General features: G+C 35.1%; 1 long non-coding RNA gene and 2 pseudogenes across 3 annotated transcripts; all 3 read left to right on the top strand.

Moving 5' to 3' along the window:
- Nucleotides 1–2492: 2492 nt before the first annotated feature.
- On the top strand, nucleotides 2493–4595 carry LOC143548985 (ferredoxin, root R-B1 pseudogene; annotated as a pseudogene). The gene is made up of 2 exons (XR_013138058.1): nucleotides 2493–2591; nucleotides 3955–4595. The product of XR_013138058.1 is annotated as a ferredoxin, root R-B1 pseudogene (transcript).
- Nucleotides 4596–13496: 8901 nt separating this feature from the next.
- On the top strand, nucleotides 13497–16049 carry LOC143548965 (malonyl-coenzyme A:anthocyanin 3-O-glucoside-6''-O-malonyltransferase pseudogene; annotated as a pseudogene). Its single transcript, XR_013138049.1, has 2 exons — nucleotides 13497–14527; nucleotides 15542–16049. The product of XR_013138049.1 is annotated as a malonyl-coenzyme A:anthocyanin 3-O-glucoside-6''-O-malonyltransferase pseudogene (transcript).
- Nucleotides 16050–16070: 21 nt separating this feature from the next.
- LOC143548984 (uncharacterized) lies at nucleotides 16071–18170 on the top strand. Its single transcript, XR_013138057.1, has 3 exons — nucleotides 16071–16331; nucleotides 16429–16519; nucleotides 18003–18170. It is a non-coding gene; the product is annotated as an uncharacterized LOC143548984 (long non-coding RNA).
- The last annotated feature ends 4222 nt before the right edge of the window (nucleotides 18171–22392 follow it).

Genomic DNA, 22392 nt, shown 5'->3' with positions numbered 1-22392 from the left:
ATATTACCGTTGGAACCGGTTCCAACGGCTAGTTTGACTTTTGTTTGACCCTTCAAAAAAACCCGTCGGAACCGGTTATTCCGGGTACGAACCAAACCGGTTCCAATTAAGAACCGGGTAGGAACCGGGTTGGAACTGGTACTGACATACAAATAGGAGAACCGGGTACGATTTTCGGGTACAAAAATACCCAAACCGGGTATTGTTCCAACCGGGTTGGAACTGGAACCGGTTCCGGTTCGGTTCCACCAGTTAGGTTCCGGAACCGGTTTTTTTGTGCACGTCTAGTGATTTGCGTAATAGTGTTGTAGCTCTCTATATATATATCCATAATATATATTACACAAACGCACATCCTATTATAATAATAATTAACTAACAAACACATCTGGCGACCAAAACTAGTCCCCCCCTCCTAATAAAAATCTCCCTAATATCGCATGGGGGGCGGTGTTCTATATTTTTGTCGCCTCTTTTCGCCTTCATTTGTCGCCCATTACACCTCACCTTATAATTGTTAAAAAATTACAAGAACTGGTTGGTTCAAACGGGGTTGTTAAGCTATAAAAACAAAATCCAATGATAATCAGGTGGTGTTAAGCTATAAAACCAAAATCAAATAACAATCAAGTTGTTTTGTAACATACGACCGAAACTGAATCGTACTTTAAGCAAAAGAAGAAAACAAAATCAAATCGGCGTTTACCAAATCACATTGGTTATATTGTTTTGTTTTTCTCGGTTAATTTGGTTTAGTTTGATCAACTGGCTTTTCCTCGACCCTAATAAAGAGTATCCGAAAGTAAAAAACGATCCTAAAAATACTTTATTTATTTATTTAGGTTGAGTAGTGGTCGACTATTTGACCCACTTGCAAAACACTAGCAACGATCGCAAAGCAAATTGAAAACTTTATTGACAAAAGACATAACTATTGGTCAAGGTTAAGAGGCACTTAATCATCTGTAGTTGTTTTTTTCAGACCGAAAAGTCAAAATACATGGTTTTTGGTTTATAATTCAATCAACATTTTAACTATTTTTATTATATACAAATTATTTTAATCAGAGAAAAACAAAAGAAAGGTTGCATTTATTGAAAAGGGTACTTTTTGCTAGATTAAAAATATACAAAACAAAAATATAAATGCTTATTATAATAAGCACCAGAATGTTGAAACCGATAGCATGTACCAAAGATTATCTTGTACGGTTCCAATTGTATCACAAGCTTAATGTGAATGATCATTGAATATTTAGCATGTTACTTATGAGCAACGTCTACTGCTTGATCGCCTTATTATATGTTTCTTTTAACGGCTAGTTTGGGTCACCGAGTGGCCACTGGCCTATCCAATCATCTTCATTTTCCGAGTACAGATTCTTGGAGTTCTAGGATGGCACGTCCCTGAATCTCATACATCATTTGTCTTGACTGGGAGACCACCCTTAGTAGAAAATTTATCATAGATGAGAAAACCCTCTGATCCAATCTAAAACTCTTATTTTGTTACAAATGTGATTTAAATTTTAAACCTTTTAATGAGGTCTTTAGATTCCTTATTCCAACCACTTAGACCGGAGACTTGTTTATACAAATTATTTTGCTTCAAAATGTATTTTTTAATAATAAGTAAATTATACATTATAATAATATCATTTGGTAGAAACAATAGTTTTATCATAAACGTGAATGTAAAAGTGTGCAATGATACGTAAACATATGAAAGTTTATTGGTAAAACTTTAAATTGATAGATGGCTAGACGTGTTTGAGTATTTTAAGTTTTGAAAACTATTTGTTGTGGGGCTTCTTTGGCTCCGGATTCATCCTCCAATATTACGTCAAATCGTGCTGATTGAACGCTGATAGGCTTCGGATAAAGCCCTCGCTTGCGAGCCATAAATAACAAAACCTTCACCTTTTCTCCTTTTGCTGGCGCTAGTGGGCTCGCGGGAGGCCATTGTGCCACCTTTAGCTCCGAGGTGTTGTAGTGTTTGTACCCGATGAGCCGCGCCACCCTCGCTCGTGCCCTCACCTGCCTACCACAACAAATAGTCTAAAACTCAACTTCGTTTACTAGCATTAATGTCACGAGGCCATCCTCCTAGACTCCATGCAGCGCCCGAAGGCCAGCCAATCGGCCCGTTCATGATCATGGTCTGCTGGTTTCGTCCTGCCTTGGACTCATCAGGTGAGCGACAACAGCTCGCAACCAGCGATGCGTTCGTCGTGCAAGCACTTCTTTCCCGCTGAGGCTGTGCCCGATGAAGTCCGGGACAAGCCAACAAACCTAAACGTTTCAACACAAATCAAGTATCTCGATCTTCAAATATTTGGGCCGTGAATTTAATTTTTTTTAGTTTTTTTTTTAAATGAAAAAGAAAGAAAGCTTGAGTTTGTTTTGAGTAAGGGTATCATTAGCCTAACATCGTTTCCAGATTCCAAACGCCACCTTCCCAACTACCCCAACTCTGTTTATAAATATTAATAATAATAATAATAATAATAATAATAATAATCATAAACCCACCACACTCCAATTATCCCATCCCTTGATTACTCCGCTCGTTGCATTTCACCTCCGTAACCGTAAGTTCAACCAGATCCTTCAGTTTCATCTTTTCCTTTAATCTATCTGTTCTTTTAGGTGATCACTGATTGATTTTGTGCCTGTTTGAGTTTTAGATGCAATTTTATTAGGTTTTATTTCGTTATGAAATTAGTCGACGTATACCGTTTTTAGGTTAAATCATGTTAATCGTTACTTGTATCCGCGAAATCGAGGAATATTTATTATTTTGCTGCCGTAGATGCTTACATGCATGTCAAAATAATTGCAAAATTGTGATGTATTTAGATTTTTAGGTAAAACAGAAGATTTTGGTGTAGAGTAAGTGTGTTGAAATGGCTTTGTGATCTATTGTGGCAAGTTGTTTGTATAGAAGGTTAAGAGTGTTGGCTGATCCTCCTGCTAACTTATGTTGACCGATTTTACTTTGAAAAATATCGAGTTTTATTTAGGAATACTTATATAGGATGTTGAAAATTAACATCTGCGAAGAAGAAATTGAAACTGAAATTAAAATTAAAAATTATAGCCTGTGAAAAGATAGTGTGCTAGGTAGAGTGTTACTGAACTTCACAAATAAGAAAAAAAAACTTTGATGATGCCTACAACTTTTCATTTTCACACTCTGGTTAAGCGGATTTAATTCATTTTGGTGATTACAATGGCTGATTTTTCATGTTATTAGTAGGCCATACGTAGTGGGCGAACTTTTGGGGCAAACTCCGGCGATTTGGGGCGCGAACACCGCCCTTCTGGGCGAATTGTGGGGGGCACGAGGTTTTTATCACCTGTGTTGTCTGTGTGTATATTATTATTATATATGTGTGTGTGAGATATATATACATAGGCATATATATATGGGGCTACAACACCATTACACCCCAAAAACAAAAACCCACCCTTTGCTGACTGGGCGCCATATGGCGCAAAACGCCCCATTTTGTAGCCCCTCCACTACACATAGCCTTAGGTTCTTTTCAGTTTAATATCTTTGCAATGTATGAGCCCTGTGGTTGCTGCACTTTGGATTTATGAATATGGATTTGCTCACAGTTATTAAACCATTGCCTTAATTTTTATTCTTCATAATCATATTCTAGCTGGATTTTCGGTATGAGTTTGATTTATGGTTTTTGATGTTGATGTTCTGCACATGTTACTTGTTTGATCATAACCATGAATCTTTAATTGTCTCCAAATGCCTAAATTTGATAGAAAAACACACCCACCTTTATGTTAGGTATCATCTTCATATTCATGGTTTCGAATGTGAACAACATTACTGTATTAGTGTATCACATCAATTCATTCGGTGTAGGTTAGTTATCAATCATTCAGATGGTTCATTCTGATTATTAATGCTTTATTTTCATTTATATCCAGGTCAGCATGTCGTCCTTCACACTTCCAACTCAAACCATGCTCCAAACCGCACCCCAAACCATGGTCAAAACCGCTCCCCAAACTATGGCCAGCTCTTTCCTGAAGTACCCATCCACTCTTTCAACAGTTAACAGCATCTCGAAAACATTTGGGTTAAAAACTGGCTCATCCTATAGAACAACTGCAATGGCTACATACAAGGTTAAGCTAGTGGGACCCGAAGGTGAAGAACACGAGTTTGATGCACCCGATGATTGTTACATTCTTGACTCAGCCGAGAGTGCTGGAGTCGAGCTGCCATACTCTTGCAGGGCGGGCGCGTGCTCAACATGTGCGGGAAAGTTGGTCACTGGTGGTGTTGACCAATCGGATGGGTCGTTTCTTGATGATAACCAAATGAAAGAGGGTTACTTGTTGACTTGTATTTCATACCCGACTTCCGATTGTGTTGTTCACACACACAAAGAAGGTGATCTTTACTAAGTTTGATATGTGAACGGTTCGACAATTTGTTCTTTAGATTCTCTTGGTAACAATAAGGAATTTGAATCTTGTGAGTTGTGACATGATCTTGATATTCAGATGAAGAAATTCTAAACATTGTTATTTTAAAAACTCTATATGCATTGATAAGATACAAAGCAAGTTACAAATGTATACTTGAAAATAAGATGTGTTTGGGTGGTACTAAAATTACTAAACTAGAATAAAAAAATATTTGCTTTTGTAATTACTAAACCAAAATTACTAAAACCTATTTTACTTACAGAATTTGATTGCAACTTTCAATATATTTTTTGGGAATTTATATATTTCCCTTTCGTAAAGTTTATTAATAAAATATTTCCTCAAGCTCAAAAATCAATTACATATTTTCACTCTCATAAGTCATATTTATTACATATTAATCCATTTCATTTAAGTTAACTTATGAAATAACTATTATACCCTTGTGACCTTGTCCATTTCACCATTACCTAAACCTTCTTAACCTCAACGGCTCAACCCATCTTCAATCACTATCACCAAAAACAGACTCCTTAAAAAGTTAAAATCCATGAACACAGAATTAACCCAAAGGTATGCCACTGATAAAATCTCAAATTGAACCCTCAGAATTTGGACAAAGTGGAAATCAAATAAGCAATCAAAGGATAAAGAAGTCACCAGAATCTAAGTTTGAAAGAAAATGAGATCAATTGGCAGAGATATGTTTCAGTAATAAGTTGGATTTTTGGTCTCCATCTTCACAATCTGCTCTATAAAACAAACACATAAAATCCTCTCTCCTTGTTTTCTCTAAACCACAAGCACTGTTGTCGCCTGTCGTATACTGATCATCCCAAAACCCACCAAAACACCACACAAATCGAAAACTAAATTGAATCTCGATTTCCTATACAGCCTTTGAGATCCATAGCTAACCAGAGATAAATAAATGAAAGATTATCGTTCCTGGAATTTTGATGCAAAAATTAAAGACTTTGGTGCGTCAAAGAACTTAGTTCGGTTTAGTTCTTAGGATCAATAAAAAGAAGAAGTCGTTTGATATTAAAAGAGGTTAGCTGAATAAGGGTAAATGGGTAATTTTATATGAAAACAGAAAATATGTAATTACTTTTTAGGTTTGAAAAATATGTAATTACCTTTTAGGTTTGGAAAAATATGTAAACTAACAGAAAATATGTAAAAATCCCATTTTGTTATGAAAAGCAAATGATGAAGAGATGAAAATATGTCACCATATTAACAAATCCATTTTTCGAGTTGTCTTAGTGGGTCGAGATAATAATATATGCAAACCCAAATATTCATAAAAGAGAGATATATAGGCTACCTAAGTATTGGAAAACAACACATACCCAAATTTGAAATCAACAAACATTGTATTATTTCCAAGAGAAATATACCGAACTTTACAAATTGGCTGCTTTTTTGGTGTTTCTTTCCTAATCACATTTTCTTTCCTATTTACATCATCCTCATCACCACTCTAATGAACACCGTAATCTTACCGTTACCGAATTTTATCATCCTGCTAAGCTTCCATGTCGTCATCAAACCGAACAAACCGCAACATTAATCGGCCGTCCTCTCTATACGCATGCAATATATTCCGTGTTAGGATCTTTTCCGCATTAATAACAAGCCTCCCATTATGCCGATACGATTTAAAACATACCCTCTTCCCTAAAGAAGAAATCGGTGGCGGCATTTCCTTGCCAATAATATTATTCCTAGACCTAATCTTTGGTTTAACCGGGATCTTGGTTCTTGATTGTTTTATAATACTTTCGTGTCTTTCTGTCTCGAAAGTATGATCTAGGGAGAGAATATTAATATTGGAATCGGTTATCTCGTTAAGATTGATTAATCCTGACAAGACATCGACGGGTGAATCATCGAGCAGCCTCATGGGGATGTTGTGCTTGCATGGTGAGCTAGCGGCTAATGGGTTATCAAAGATTTGTTGAAGGGTTCCACATGCAGCCATGTATTATTATTCTCTTGTATTTGTTGTGTTCTTTTTTTATGAAGAAAACAATTGCAAAACAACAAGAGGTTGAAGAGAGAAAATGTACCTTTAGAAAGAGAGTAGTTAGAATTAAGACAAATTCGTAAAGTTAACGATCATAAGGGACGGGTGATGCTAATAAATAGTTTCTGGAAAATCTTGTTACAATTTGGTGGTTGAGGATTTATGTGTCAAGTAGATATTTGTTTCATGGGGCAAATTTGTTAATTGTAATATTTGAAACATAATTAATTTCAAGATATATAATAATTTATAGTAGTAATTGGACTAATGAAAGTCATAACTTTTAAATTTGTTGTTAACGAAATCCTAATTATAAAGGTAGGGTAATACCCATGAGATAATACTCGTGGATTGCTCTGGACTTTCTCAGAAGACATCCGCGGGTCATCCGCAATACCCACATAATATACGGAGGGCAAACACCAAAGGAACACAAGTTCAAATAATTACCTTAAAAGGTAAAGAACCTCCCACATGTGTGGAAGCCTCCCAAATACGGAAGAAAGGTTGGATGACGTCAGCAAAACAATTGTAACCAACTTCATTCTAGAAGACTAATTCAAATATTCCCTTTCAGGGACATTCCCCCCTTTGTGAAGAGTACGTGACAATGCAGCCAATCAGAAGAGGACGACTGGACAATTTGTTATAACCGTGCGCATGGCTAGCCGTCACTTACTATCAGACTCCGCCACATGTTCATTCAGGTAGAAAGAGTATCTTTTAGATAATGACAGCTGCACCAATAATATTCCATTAACCACCGGCTTATAAATACTTAACTCATCATCATTGGGTATGAACACACATTTCACATATTACATCAATCACTTAAGTACTTTCTCTCACTAAAAGAACATACAACATACCGGCATGGATACATAAAAGAACTTCACGGGCATCAAAAGAATCTCCAAAAACGGGTCAACAACCGTCAACGCTTTGTCTTGTTTCCACAACTCCCAAACCTAAATATGATGTTTATTATGATAACTCATAACCGTCAACTTTCATTGTCACACCCCGACCAAAGGCGGCGGAACATGCCGAGGTGCAACGGATTTCCCATGAACACAAGACACTATTAAAGTGACAATATTTAAACAACTCATTAATTTCATTCAGTCACAAAAATAGCACAACTCGTTGATACATATAAACACCAAATACAAGAAATAAATATTGTTCATTCTTCTAATAACCTAGCGGTATCAAATAAAATGACGTCTTCAAACTACAAATCAAGTAATAATCAAACCTGTAACAATACATAAAATAATTAATATGTGTCAACACGTATGTTGGTGAGCAATTTCATAGTTTTGAGTATATATAATATGAACAAAATCCACAAACGAATATGAGACTATAAATAAAAGTATCAATCGTGGTATATAAAACATATGTAAATGAGGATCCTTTCTAATCGGTAGCAACCAACATACTCAGATAATGATGCCCTATGCTACTTGCACAAGGCTAAGTAGTTAGGGGTGCGTATGATCATACTTATTGCGTTCCACAACAATATAAAATAAACACTTGTGCACATAAAGCATATGAAACATATAACACACAATATAGCAAGTATTCTAAGTATCATACACCCTAAAGTTTGTGGTTTGAAGATAGAGTATTATAAAATCGTTCTTGTTTTGGATAAGTATGCATGTTACTCCCAAAGTATAAAAATGAAAACGGGGGATGAAATGTACTCACGTGAAATAAGTAACTTGAAGGATGGTTTGCGATAAAACGGGGGAAAGGTAAGTTCAACGGGCAAAACCTAGATTAAAAAGGTCTTGAGTTAGTAGATTGTTTTAAAAGCCTTAAAATAAAATAACTTGACAAGTAGAATATATAATTAAAGTTTGAAGGTTAAAATATAAATACATAAGAATTAAAGTAATGATTTTTGAAAAGTAAGTTTACTCGAAGTCGGGTCTCGGTATTCTATTTATTAGTTTTTACTTAACCTTTGTTAATTAAGTAAATATTTGGCTATAATTGCAATATTGCAAAGTTAAATAGATACCAAAACGAGATCTTACGAGTGTTCGGATTTGTCGGTTCGAGTCTTGATAACTGGTCAAGCTCGAAGCCGAGATTCCAAAATATTATGAGATAACTTAATGAAATCAAAAGAAGCTTAACAAAGTGTGTAGTTTTATTAAGAAGAACCTCGACGTCCGTTAAACGAGTGTTTAGTTTTATCGGTCCAAACTTGTTATAAGATCAAGTTAGATACAACGTACAAAGTGTTTTGAGAAAACAATATAAAATAAGTTTATAAAATAGTTTTGGGGAAAATACGAGTTTCGGTGGCTCAAAACACACTAGTACGCTTAAGCGAGTGAACTCGGTTTAGTTCGGTCTTGGTTCGGTCCTTGACTCGGAATAAAACCGAGGATGGTTACAACATACCCAATACTATGGAACTTTATTAAAATAACTTAGAAATGATAGTTCTCAAGTTTACATACAACATGTTAAAATAAAGTGTTTAAACAAGAGTTCGGTTTCGGTTCGGTCCTTGACTCGGAATGAAACCGAGGATGGTTACCACATACCCAATACCATGGAACTTTATTAAAATAACTTAGAAATGATAGTTCTCAAGTTTTTCATACAATATGTTAACAATAAAGTATTAAACAAAAGTTCGGTTTTGGTTCAGCTCTTGACTCGGGATGTCACACCCCGAGTTACGGCCTAGGCGTGTGACCAACAGTTGGTACCGGTTATGTAAATGTATCAGAGTTTAGCAGAAGTCTTTAAAAATTATATTTTAAAATAAAGCTTTATTTATAATAAAATATTAATATACCTTTTACCAGAGTTTGTTTTTAACGGAAGACTTTTAAAAAAATATTTATTATAAATTATTTATAAAATTTTGAAATCATTATTAATAAAATATAATTTCTTTTATTTAAAAAAAGCTTCTCGGGTAATAAATACTATTTGTTTTATAAATCTTTGTTTAAATCCTGTTGTTTTAATAATTTAAAACAATGAGCCATCTCTACCTTGCGAACATCCACTTCATGAATGACTCCAATTCTTGATACTGTAATTTCATGAAATGTTAGAAAATACGTCAACGATATGCTGGTGAATACGTTGACGCTAAAAATATTTTCTTTTACTTTATTACCCCTCGAGGGTTACGCAAGCCTCGACCCATCTTGGCTTAGGAATAACAAAGTTAAAACATCATTATAAACTCGAGTCTCTACACTAGGTCACCCCAGCAAAACACCGCAGCGTTTCGACATACTTAGGTACCATATATATACACATGGTCAGTCTCACTCGAACATACTTAGGTCCGGCCCATCGTGCCTGGAGGTCGTGACCAAGCGTGGTGCGATGTGCCCACCGCATTTTACCACATATGTAATGATCCAGACAAACATATACTACAGCCTGAGGGCTAGGCTTTTACTCTTATTCATAATGTTTTTAGAGATACTTAGTCTCATGTAAAGTTTTCATATAACAAGTTGACTCGTTTGAAAACAAGTTTTGTAAAAGTTGGGGCGTAATCACCTTTTCGATTTGGATCGGCTTTAATACACCGTCCGGGGGTCTTTCCCGTTACTACCTCGCACCTATAGTACGAGTATAGCCTTTTCTTTTGGATCAGCTTCAATACACTGTCCGAGGGTCTTTCCCTCTTCTTTGTTATCTCGCACCTATAGTACGAGTATAACATTTTGTTAGTCGAATATACAATCCGGCTTAAGACCTCTAGTCTCTTTTGTAAAATCTTTACCTCGATTTTAATTTCTTTATGAACCTTTAGTTCAAAACATCTTTTCTTTATATTTAAACCTTTAGTTTAAAATATTATTTATTTTCTTTCTTTTTCAAGTTAAAACTCTTTCTTTCACAAGATAAACCTCTTGTTTAACTTGTTTTCTTTTTCTTAAACTCTACGTTTCTTCTTCATTAAGAAACATATATTTTTCTTTTACATATTATTTAAGAATAATAAACTTAAATAATATTATCAACTATAAATATGTTTGAAACTATAGTCCAAATCATATATCTCTTATTCTTTAGCTCGATATGCTTTCCTTTCTAAAATATACGTTTCCAAAACGTATACTTATATATATAACATTTATATAAATAATATAAACAATATATATATTTTCACTTACTTAATATATCTTTAAATAATATCTTTATCTTTATTTAATAAAGATTATATTATTTTATTTGTTTCTTTATTATTTCTCTCTTTATTATAACATATATTATCTTTATCTTTATACTTTCTTTGCTTTTTTTTTTCTTTTTGTTTATTCGAGTTATTGACTATACCCTTGACTAGGGTCTAAGCCTTTATTATTTTATTAATATTTTATTCGGGCATTATGCCTACCTTGTTTGGCTTATTAATCTCTAAACACACGGGCAGCACTTCGACGCTGGCACGTATATCGAGAATCTTGATCAGCACCTCCTTGGCACGCAAATCGAGGCACACCGGTCTTCAAGTCTCATCGGCACGCATTTCGAGGTAGGTTGTCGGGTCATCGTCCCGGGTCGGCCTGTACTTCGAGGCGGAACGTCGGGTCGTCTCAGATGGAACGTCGGGTTGTCTCGGGTCGGCACGTACTTCGAGGTGGAACGTCGGGTCGTACTGGGTCGGCACGTACTTCGAGGTGGAACGTCATGTCGTAGCGGGTCGGCACGTACTTCGAGGTAGAATGTCGGAGTTTTATGGTCACAGAAAACGAGGTGGTCGGTACACGTTTATCGAGTTATTTTTAGAGAGATGTTAGAGAGAGAGGGTGTGTGAAAATTGGTGTGAAAAATGAGAAGCCATAACTTGCTATTTATAGACAATTTATGGAGACCCGTCGCGATACGCGATGGGTCTACACATAGCCGTCGCGTATCGCGACGTAGCTATGATGAGTCACGCGGTAGGCTAGCCACGTGGTGAAAGCGGTGCCACGTGGCGGACTTTATGCCACATGGTGACACGTGGCATGACACGTGTCACCTTGTCGTGACTTTTTGCCACGTGGTGACACGTGGCAGGACACGTGTCACCGTGTCAGACCTCGTCATCGCGATACGCGATGACGTTTGGTCTACGGCCGTCGCGTATCGTGATCGGGTCTGGTGACAAATTTTTCATTTTTGATTTTTAAGTTTAAAATTTTGTCATTTTTGGTCATTTATCTTTTTGAACTTGGTATTTTTGACCCGTTATTTTCGTGATGTTACACGGGATGAAACCGAAAATGGTGGCCACATACCCAATTAAAAATGATTTGGAAACTAAAGTAATTAGAACTAAACAACAATAGTAAACTTTCATAAATTAAAGCATAAGTTAAAGTATATATCAAGGACTATAATAGTCCTCCATGTAGCCTTGCCTTGTAGCACGACACTTCAACCGACCGTGACCAATGAAGTGAAAGCCGGAGCAAACAAGGGGTGCATATTATATATATGCAACATAAAACTTTAAGTAATAAGAATTAGTTAGAAACAAAGATTTGCTTTAGTTTGACATTAGGTAGTCAAAATAATAAGAGGTCGAAGATGAATACTTGGATTTTAGATTGAGAGAGAGTTTAGAGAGAATACTTAGATCTGGATTGGATAGAGTTTGAGGTGAATGAGCAAACCCAAAAGGGGTGCATTGGCCTTGTTTATATAGGGAAAGAGTGAAGAGTTGGCCATAGTGTTGCTTTTAAGAAGTTTCATGCATTTGGATGGTTTAAGTTGGTCAAACAAGGTGTAAACAAACAAATATAAGTTAAACCCAATATTTCATTAATAACGATGGATTCGAAAGATCAAAACGGGTCGGTTTTTGATACAAATATAAATATAAGTTAAACCGAAAATGGCGAATGCTACAGTCTTCCCTACTTTAGTAAATTTCGTCCCGAAATTAAGAAGAATCTGTAATAAACAAGTGCGGGTACGAGTAGATTAGACGGTAAACATTAGTAAGAACGAATGTTTGAACCAAACTTGTCGCTCCGAAAACTATTTAAGAAATAGTATGCTCACCATGGATTACTCGGCTCGACGATATCTAGGCTCTCAAACAAGTCGACACAATTTATCTTTGTGACAAAGTTTTCGTGCCGGGTTAATTATGCAAACAAAATTCGTATTTACGAAATTTGTAGCGTCTATGTGTTTAGTAACATACTCGTCCATTGACAAGAATAGAAATCTACTCGTCCATGACGAAAGCATGGTTGCAGTCGGCGGCGGCGACGAGGCTTTCAATGTCTCAGTTTGTTTGTTAGGCTATGTGTAGTGATGGACTACAAAATAGGGCGATTTGCGTAATGTGACGCTCCGTCAGCAAATGACAGGTTTTTGGTTTTGGGGTGCAATGGTGTTGTAGCCCTATACATATACATATATATATATAAATATATCACATACACACATATATAATAATATACACACACAAACAGACGAGGAAAACTAATCACCCCCTATCGCACCGTTTATCGCCCGCCTGGGGGGGTGTTGAAAATGAAAATCGCCCCAAAATGGGTTGTTTCTCGCCCACTATTGGCGAGCAGCCTTAGGGGCGAGTATATTGCTTTTTAATATGCTCGGCTCCTCTGGTTTACCGTCTTCATTTAAGTGGTTCAGGAAATTACTTGTCGGGTTATGTCTCTTGCTAGTCCTAGTAGTTTGTGGTGGCTATTTTGAAATATTTTGCAAATTGTGGTCAAAGTCGAATCCACTTTTGAAAATGGATATTTTCATAATTTACCATATATTTTATGTACTACGATTATCACATGATTCATGATAATATGGCAACATCACATGTTTTTTTTTATTAAGTCCGCCACTTGTCTTTACGATAATGATATGATAATGATATGGCAACATCACACGCTTTTTTTTATTATGCTGCCACTAACTATACGATAATGATAATGATAATGATAATGATATGCCAACATCATATGTTTTTTTTATTAAGTCAACTTGCCAAAATCACATAACCTATGTACCACATGTGTCCATGAACAAGCACGATTGTTTAATAGTAAAACATATATTTTGATGATTTTTCCCTGGTAGCCATGCTATAAAATTCTTCATAAAATAGTTCACAAGCATCAAATCAACTAAATGTCTTCCCTAATTCCCATCTTGAGTGTTGTTGAACAATCCCAAGTATCACCACCTCCGGCCAAAGTAAGCAATACGTCGTTGCCACTCACATTCTTTGATCTCATACATCTTACCCAGACTCCTATTCATTTTCTATTCTTCTATGATCTTCCCATCAATACGCTTCAATTCACTAAAACTATCGTTCCCAATCTTAAACACTCGTTATCAATCACCCTTCAACTCGTTTCCTGATCGTTCCAAAAAACCCGAAATTCGTTACGTGGAAGGTGATTCTGTCAAGGTTACATTTGCGGAATGCAATCTTGATTTCCAACACCTTACGGGATACCATCCTCGAAATTGCGATAACTTTCACCATCTTATTCCTTCACTAGGAGACTCATGTCCTAAAATCTCCGATTTCGTTAAGATCCCCGTCTTCTCCCTTCAAGTTACCATGTTTCCAAATTGCGGTATATCTATTGGAACGAGTGTTCACCATAGCCTCGTTGATGCCGTCACTGATTTTAGCTTCTGGAAGGCGTGGGCATCGATTAATAAATGCGGTACTGATGAGTCGTTTTTAGCTAATGGTACTTTGCCTATTTATGATAGGCTGATCAAATACCCTAAACTGGATGAAGCATTTCTTGAACGCACCGAGCTTGAAGCTTTCAATCAAGATTACCAACTACCAAAACTTCCGAGTCCAAGCGATAAAGTTCGTGCTACGTTTGTCTTGAAACGAATGTTCATCAACGAGTTAAAGACATGGGTTTTGACCAAACTACCAACATTGCCGCAGGCTTCATCTTTTGTGGTTGCATGTGCTTATATATGGTGTTGCCTCGCACACTCGCGCAATGACCAGCACCTTGTGTTTTATATCCCCACCGATTGTAGGTAAGGCTGTGCATGGTTCGGTTTGGTTCAGTTTTTAGGTGAAACCAAAACCGAAACAGAAGTCATCGGTTTTTTGAATATAGAAACCTATCAGTTCTTCGGTTATTTTCGGTTTCGGTTCGGTTCAGGTCAGTTTTTAGGTGAAACCGAAACCGAAGTCATCGGTTTTTTTGAATATAGAAACCGTTTGGTTTTTCGGTTTCGGTTGGTTATAGTCGGATTTTTTTTCCAATTATGTGTAGACATTGCAAAAAAGAATTTAAACATGAAGATGGTGATTTTAAAATTTGTAAGAGCGTATGGAGTGCCACAATATATTAAATACAAAAACAAAAATAGACGCATATTGGGTATGTTTGGCAAAATTAGCTGGTAGCTGTTAGCTGTACCTGGTAGCTGATAGCTGTAGTTTTTTAAATATATTTAGATGTTTGGTAGAGTAGCTGAAACCTTTAATAAAATGTATAAAATGACCAAAATGAGCATAACTAAAACAAATAATAGTAAATGCATTTATTTTGGAATGTTATTTAAGTAATTTAAAGTACTAAAAACTTGTAGTTTCTTAAACGCTACTAATAGAAGCTTCAAGCTGTAAACTTTTCTCTTAACCTAAAAGCTTTAAGCTTCTTGAACCAAACAAGATTTTTAATTGAGTACGAGTTTTTCCTTAAAAGCTTGAAGCTAGAAGTTCTTAAAAGTTCCTAAGAGCTATCAACCAAGCATATCCATTATGTGAAACCATACGAATACAAAGTTACTATAGTGGTAGAGTTTAAAATTCCATAAAGTTTAGTCATAGTCTTCATTCATCATCTTGTTCATTTTCGAAGTTTAGTTTTCAAAGTTTAGTTCTAGTATACATCATCTTTGTAATCTTCATCATCATCAATCGGTTCGGTTTTTTTGGGTTTTTAAAACTAGACCAAAATATTAACTGTCGGTTAATGCTTTGGTTCAGTTTTTTCGGTTTCGATTAGGTTAATTCGATTTTCTGCTCACCCCTAATTGTAGAACGCGCATGGATCCACCCATTCCAGCAGCCTACTTTGGCAACTGCGTCAGGGGGTGTGGAGTCATCGCATATACAACTCTTGTAACGGGAAATGATGGATTGATTACCGCAGCTAAGTTAATAGGCGAGAATCTACACAAATTTCTCATTAATAAAGATGAAATATTGAACGACAAACACCCGTCGCAAGGCGTGTTATCTGACGGGATACCAACAACAGTGATATCAGTCGCAGGAACACCAAAGCTCAAGCTTTACGGCATCGATTTCGGATGGGGGAAACCCAAAAAGCATGAACTGCTTTCGCTCGATTATGGTGCATCCATATCTATTGGTGCTGGCAAAGAATCCGACCAAGATTTCGAGATAGGCGTTTGCCTAAAGGAGACACAGATGCAAGCTTTTATTCGTGTCTTCAACCTTACATTTAGATTTTCATTTCCGGTTTTGCTTTATGTATATTTCTTGTTCAATAATGTGACTTGTTATGATAATCTACTATTATAATAAAATAGGGTTTTTGGACACCTGTTAATCATACACTAGCCTCTCCTGTTATTTTTACTATCCTACAATTTGGACACCTGGCTTCACCACGTTACAGATCGATAATTTAGGAACAAAACTGTTTCAAACCCTGATGGCAGCCACTTCATAAACCTTCTTCCAATTCCTTCATGCTGCTGAGCCTACAATTTCCATACGTATTTCTATTTCAACAAATTCTTCAATCTAAAAGCCTTCCATTCGCGTATTCACAATCTGGAATAAATTCAAAATCACTATGTGGTATGAAATTACACTTTTAATTCGATTTTAGTATTGCGAACGATGTTTCGTGTATTTAGGTTCTTATATTCGATTTTGATTTCATATATGTATACAGTCTATCAAATTTCATTTCATCGGCGGTTAACTAATTCTCATCAGCGATCACTTCAATTTTCAGGACTTCCATTATCTTAATTCAATATCTGGTACTTTATTCTTTTTCCAAATCCAGTATATATTTTGTTAGTTACCTTGTGTTACATTGGACTTTCATTTTGTAATTAGTCAATCAAAAATTGCACCACCAGATTACCTATCCTTAGAGGTGGGCAAACAAACCGGTTATGTAGAAACCGGTTTGGAACCCATTGAAACCGTAAGTTCAGAACTGGTTTGTAATTTTTTCCACCAAAACCGGTTAATCGAACCGAAAACTGGTCAAAACCCGAACCAAAACCGATTGTAACTTGTCAAGAAACCAGTTTTAACCTGAACTGAAAGCGATTATAAACCGGTTTTGACTTTTGTTGACCAAACCGAACCGGTTTATAGTTTTAAACTGAACCGATATAACTACACTAGAATTAGCATTACACACAATTCTGACCCGTATCGAATGGCCATTATCTGAACCAATTTGTTTATGTTGCATTTAATATTTCTATATTCTTATGTTTTGAATCTTACCAAATTAGCTGAACTAACCAAACTCAAGTAAAATCAACTAAATCTTACCAGATTACATATCCAACTCAATACAACAACCTGAACTAACCAAACTTGATTAAACATTAGACCCAACTCCAACCAGTATCCAATGCCTAATGTAACCCAACCCTATTAAACATTATTAATAGAACCAATGATAAATTCATCAAACCCGCACATCACAACATAGACCCATGCCTAATGACCAGGTATTGTAAACCGTTTAGATTTTATAAACACTAATTCTAATATATTAATACTTATGTGTCTTTAAAAACCACAAAATGTTAAAAAAATAAATTTGGACTACAGATCCCACCCTTAGTTTTTTAATCATTTTAGCATTATTCCAATAATACCCTTTTAACAAGATTTTACCGGTAATCTCTTTTGAGTTCAAACAACAAACAGCTTTAGGAATGGCATGAAGCATGTATAGCTTTTGCATGTAGCACATAGTAATGTAATCTAAATTTCAATGTTACAGCTAAATAGCAATATATGACCTTATTTGTTAATTGAGGTGATAATTAGCTTACAGGATCCATTGTGGTGTCTAATGCAACATCACCTGGCCTCTCAAGTCTCATTTGTTAGTTTTCCAAGTCTCATTTGTTAGTTTTCCAACTTTCAAAATTAGTAAGTTTTTTTATATATGATCTCTTAAAATTATTAAGTCTTTCCTACACTAATTATGATTATATATTACTTATGAAGGTTTATAGAGTTTTTATATAAAAATCAAAATTAAATTATAGTCAATCTTTCGGATTTGCCTTTAAGGTAGACACAAATTTTTAATTTCAGTCCATTCCTATATTGTAGGTAGATTGATTGGTTTCTTATTTGTTGAAAAATGTTTCACTCAGATTGTGCTCTAGAACCTCGCCCATGTTTAAAGTTAATTTTCTCATATGTTAATTTAATATAATTGTCAAAAAAATGTGTTGATTGCAACAAATATCTTTTTTTTTTATTAAGGATAATATATCAGGCACAAGTGAGAATGACACCCCGTTATCTATTAAGACAACAGATCATGGGGAGAGTATCTTAACCGACGAAGCTGATGTTCAAAAAATCTCTTATTCTGAACTGAAGCATAACTTGGTCGATGTTTACGATGTTGATGAACCTCCAATTGAATCTTCAAGTGTGTCAGCCTATTAATGTCTGAAAGTAGTCGTCAAGAAACTCATGAGTAGAAAGCTGTAAAAATAAGTTTATTTTGTCAGATTTGATTTCCTTTTATTATCATCATTATTTTGCAAGTACCGTTTAGTTTGTTTCATGTTTTGAATTTACTATCTTTGTGTTTTACCATGTTGCTGTTTATATTTTCAAGTGTTTTTATCAAGTAGGTAAGGTTTATTTCTAGTTTATATTATGTTTGGAGTTTATTAGTGATAAATTGTTGTCAACTGAATATGAAAGTAATTTCATTATTATAAATTCAGATTTTTTTTATGTAACATCATGTCTATGTAATGATAACTCTGAAATCAAAATCAATATAACTATTAACTATAAAACTGTTACGTAAATAGTTTAACATGTTTTGTCATTTAAGTTCTTGAATACAATCAATTTGGTATATATCTATATTAAAAAGTGTTTACCCTTATACAAATATATTAAAATCTTATTTCGTTGTCACAAGCTTACTTTCATTTTACAACATCCTACTGTTTTTCAACTAAATTATGCCTAAACCCTATTAAGTAGCCCTATGTATTATGGTTCTTTTAGTTCATCTTGTCACAATGTTTTGGGGGATGTCAGTTTGGAACATTTATGACTAATTCTGGTGGCAATGTTTGGAACATCTATCAATAATTCTCGTGTATATTTTACAATTTCTACAACTTACCCCATTGAATCTTAATCGATATTGTTATAAAAGTGAACTAATGCTACAAATAGAACAATATCAATGAACTTTTAGTATTGGTTTTGCAATAAAGTGTTATTATGGATGTTGTGTAAATATTGACTCTGGCGTAAAACGTGATTCATAACGGTTCAAACATGTAATTCTTTAATGTGTGAATGTAAATAAAACATTGCTAAATATAATTATTTTGTATTTATTATAAACTGTTATTGATTTTAAATTGTTTGGTACCCAACCCCGTGTAATACACGGGTTATAACCTAGTTGTTTTCATATTATGTTGTTTTATTAAAAAAAGTTTATTATTGATCTTCGTTATCAACAGTCAGCACGATTTAAAAATTATAACGAAACAATGTAAATAAACCATATATATACACAAACAACCATTACAACAAGTTTGTACAAATAATAACAAAATTTAAAAATCTATCTAAATGGTAGCGTCATCAACGTCGTCGTCGTCACTATCAATCATGCGTATGAAGCCCGGTCTATCGTTGTCGTCCTCGCGGCCGTGCCCGACGTTCGGTGTGCTTGTTTCATGGTTAGAACGTGGTGGTGGTTTGTTTGGGTTTTTTTATATTTTTTATTGTCACGTAAATCCTAAGATTTAATCATCGTATGTTACACGCCGGTGACGCTACCTTTTAGATAGATTTAAACATTTTGCTATTATTTGTACAAACTCGTTGTAATGGTGGTGGTTTGTTGTGTTTTTATTGTACAATGTCTTCATCGTCCTCGCGGCCGCGCCTGACGCCCGTTGTGCTCACTTCATGGTCTGAACGTGATGGTTTTTTGTGTTTTTTTTATTGTTACGTAAATATATCCCAAGTTTAATCATCGCCTATTAGTACGCTGGTGACTTTGCCATTTAGAAAGATTTATACATTTGGTATTATTTGTACTAACTTGTTGTAATAGTTGTATATATATCTATTTATATATATAGTTTATTTCCATTGTTTTGTTATAAGTTTTAAATCAGGCTGATTGTTGATAACGAAAATCAATAACAAACAATTTTTTAATATAACAACAAAACAAAAGTAATAATTAAAATATATAAAATTAAATTACAACTAAAATAATATTAAACATAAATGACAAGGAAAAAAGTATTTTTATAGAACACCCCGACTGATTCTTGTGTTACTGGTGCACGTTAGAAGAGTAGTGGGCCAATCTTACCGGATCTTTGGGTAGGGTAGAATTAGTTTTTTATTGTTGTTCTCTTTATTCCTGATATCTTTTATTATCATTATTATTTTTATAAAATCTTTTTTTTTTTGTTTTTGTTAACAATTTTTTAATTTACCATTTTGGCTTTTTATATATATTTAAAAGCCTTTAAAAAAACATATATTTTCTTACTTACAAAAACGTTTTTGTCTTATCTAAAAAAACGTTGTTTTTCTTATTTTAAAAAAATGATTTTTTTTTTCTGTATACTTGTTTTAATAAATTTAAGAGCTTTTTTTGTTTTAAATTAAGAGATAGTTTACATTTTTTTTTATAAAAAATCATATTATTTTTTATAAATAAAAGGGTAAAATAACATACAAATTGATAAACAAATCTGGATCTTTTCTTAAATAATATTAATCTCATGCATCCAAACTTAACAAAAAAAAATCAAATTATTTTGAATACGTACAAAACTTTTTAATACATGTAAAACTCCTCGGGGGAGCCATTAGCCGGGATGTCGGGTTCATCAGTGAACTTGCTATGAAAAGGGCTTCGCGAGCTGTGGAGTTGATGAGCTATCTCCCGCATTTGCGGGACTCTCAATGCGAGCTCCTTTTGCTCCGCTCATGTATGGGAGTTGGAAAGTTGTTGCTTGGTCTCAGAACATGCCAACCTGTGTATGTAGGGGAAACAGTTTCTGTGTTTGACAATGGCCTTCGGGGGGCGATTGAGGACATTGTGGTTTGTGGTGGTCCCTTCTTTGGAGATTTTCAATGGAGGTTGGCATCACTTCCGACTCGTTTTGGAGGTTTGGGTTTATGTTTAGCTTCAGACGTTTCTACTTATGCGTTTGTGGCCTCGAGGGCGCAATCTTGGGAATTACAAGACCACATTCTTCGAGGTTGTGGTATTGATGGGTTTGACTCCGATTATGGGAGTGCGATAGATCGGTTGCACATTTCACTTCCCGATTTTGACATTAGCGGTTTCTCTAATAAAGACACTGCCCCCCCTAAAGCCCAACATGCTTTGGCGAGTGCCCTTTATAATGGAATCATCAAGAGTTTGAAAATGAAGTTTGATTTATCCCCTCGTCAGAAAGCGGTGTTTGAGTGTCTTCAGGCTCCTTGGGCTCAAGATTTCTTAAGTGTTCTCCCTATTGAAGGATTGGGCCAACATATGTCGGCTTTGGAGTACCGGGCCATCCTGAAGTATCGGTTAATGATCTCTTTGTTTCCGGTAGATGAGCCGTGCCCGGTTTGCCGTAAGGTTTGTTTGGATTCTTTTAGTGAGCATGCGGTTCACTGTAAAGAGTTGCCTGGGTTTAAGTACAGGCATGATTTGGTGAGGGATGTTCTATGTGATGTTCTTAAACGAGCCGGAATTTCGGCTAAAAAGGAAGCCCCCGTAAACTTTCTTACCGATCCTCAAGAAGGAAGATCTACATTACGACCGGCCGATATACTTGTTTTTGGATGGGTAGGGGGAAAACACGCTTGTGTCGACCTCACAGGAGTGTCCCCTCTTGTTGGGATTAGGGACACTGGATTTGTAGCAGGCCAGACAACATTGAAGGCGGCATCGGGCAAGGTTGCTAAACACGAGAGAGCTTGTTTGGAGAATCAACATGTGTTTATCCCATTCGCCTTTGACACTTTTGGTTTCTTAGCTCCAGATGCCGTGGACCTTTTGAATATGGTTCAGAAAGTTGTGTATAGTAACGTATCAACCCATAAGAATCAAAACTTTGTTTTTAGTCGGATTGGGTTTGCTATCCAAAAGGGGGTTGCGGCGCAGCTTGTTGCCCGTTTACCTGCCACTTCATTGTAAATCGTTTGGATGTTTCTATGAAATGTAAAAATATAAACAAACATTTAATAAGATCTTAAAGAAATAAAATAATAAAATCAATAACAAAAATATATAAAAAAAACTGTAAAACAAAAATAAAAACTTAATAGTTTTTTATCTGATATTTTGAGAGAATTATAAAATAAAATAAGAGAGACTAACATGTTAATTAAAAATGTTAAGAGAAAATAAAAGTTTAAGGAGAATGTATGATTAACAAGGAAGGACGGCATGTTTAGCCTGATCTTTATTAAAACGGGTTGTAAAAGGCTATAAAAAAGCCTCATTGTTTAATGATAAAAGTACCTTCTATTTTTTCTCTCTCAACATATTTATGGGAAAATGCCCGCTATGACCCAAATCATATGAAAGATTCTAGTAATATCACATTTTTATGATATTCTTAAAATGACCTGTCTCAAATAATTCGTC

The sequence above is a fragment of the Bidens hawaiensis genome, unplaced genomic scaffold (assembly GCF_021521415.1).
Source record: "Bidens hawaiensis isolate Kalapana, Puna unplaced genomic scaffold, B.hawaiensis_p1.1 tig00015346_1, whole genome shotgun sequence".
Classification (NCBI taxonomy): domain Eukaryota; kingdom Viridiplantae; phylum Streptophyta; class Magnoliopsida; order Asterales; family Asteraceae; genus Bidens; species Bidens hawaiensis.
This window is presented reverse-complemented; position numbering and strand designations above follow the sequence as displayed.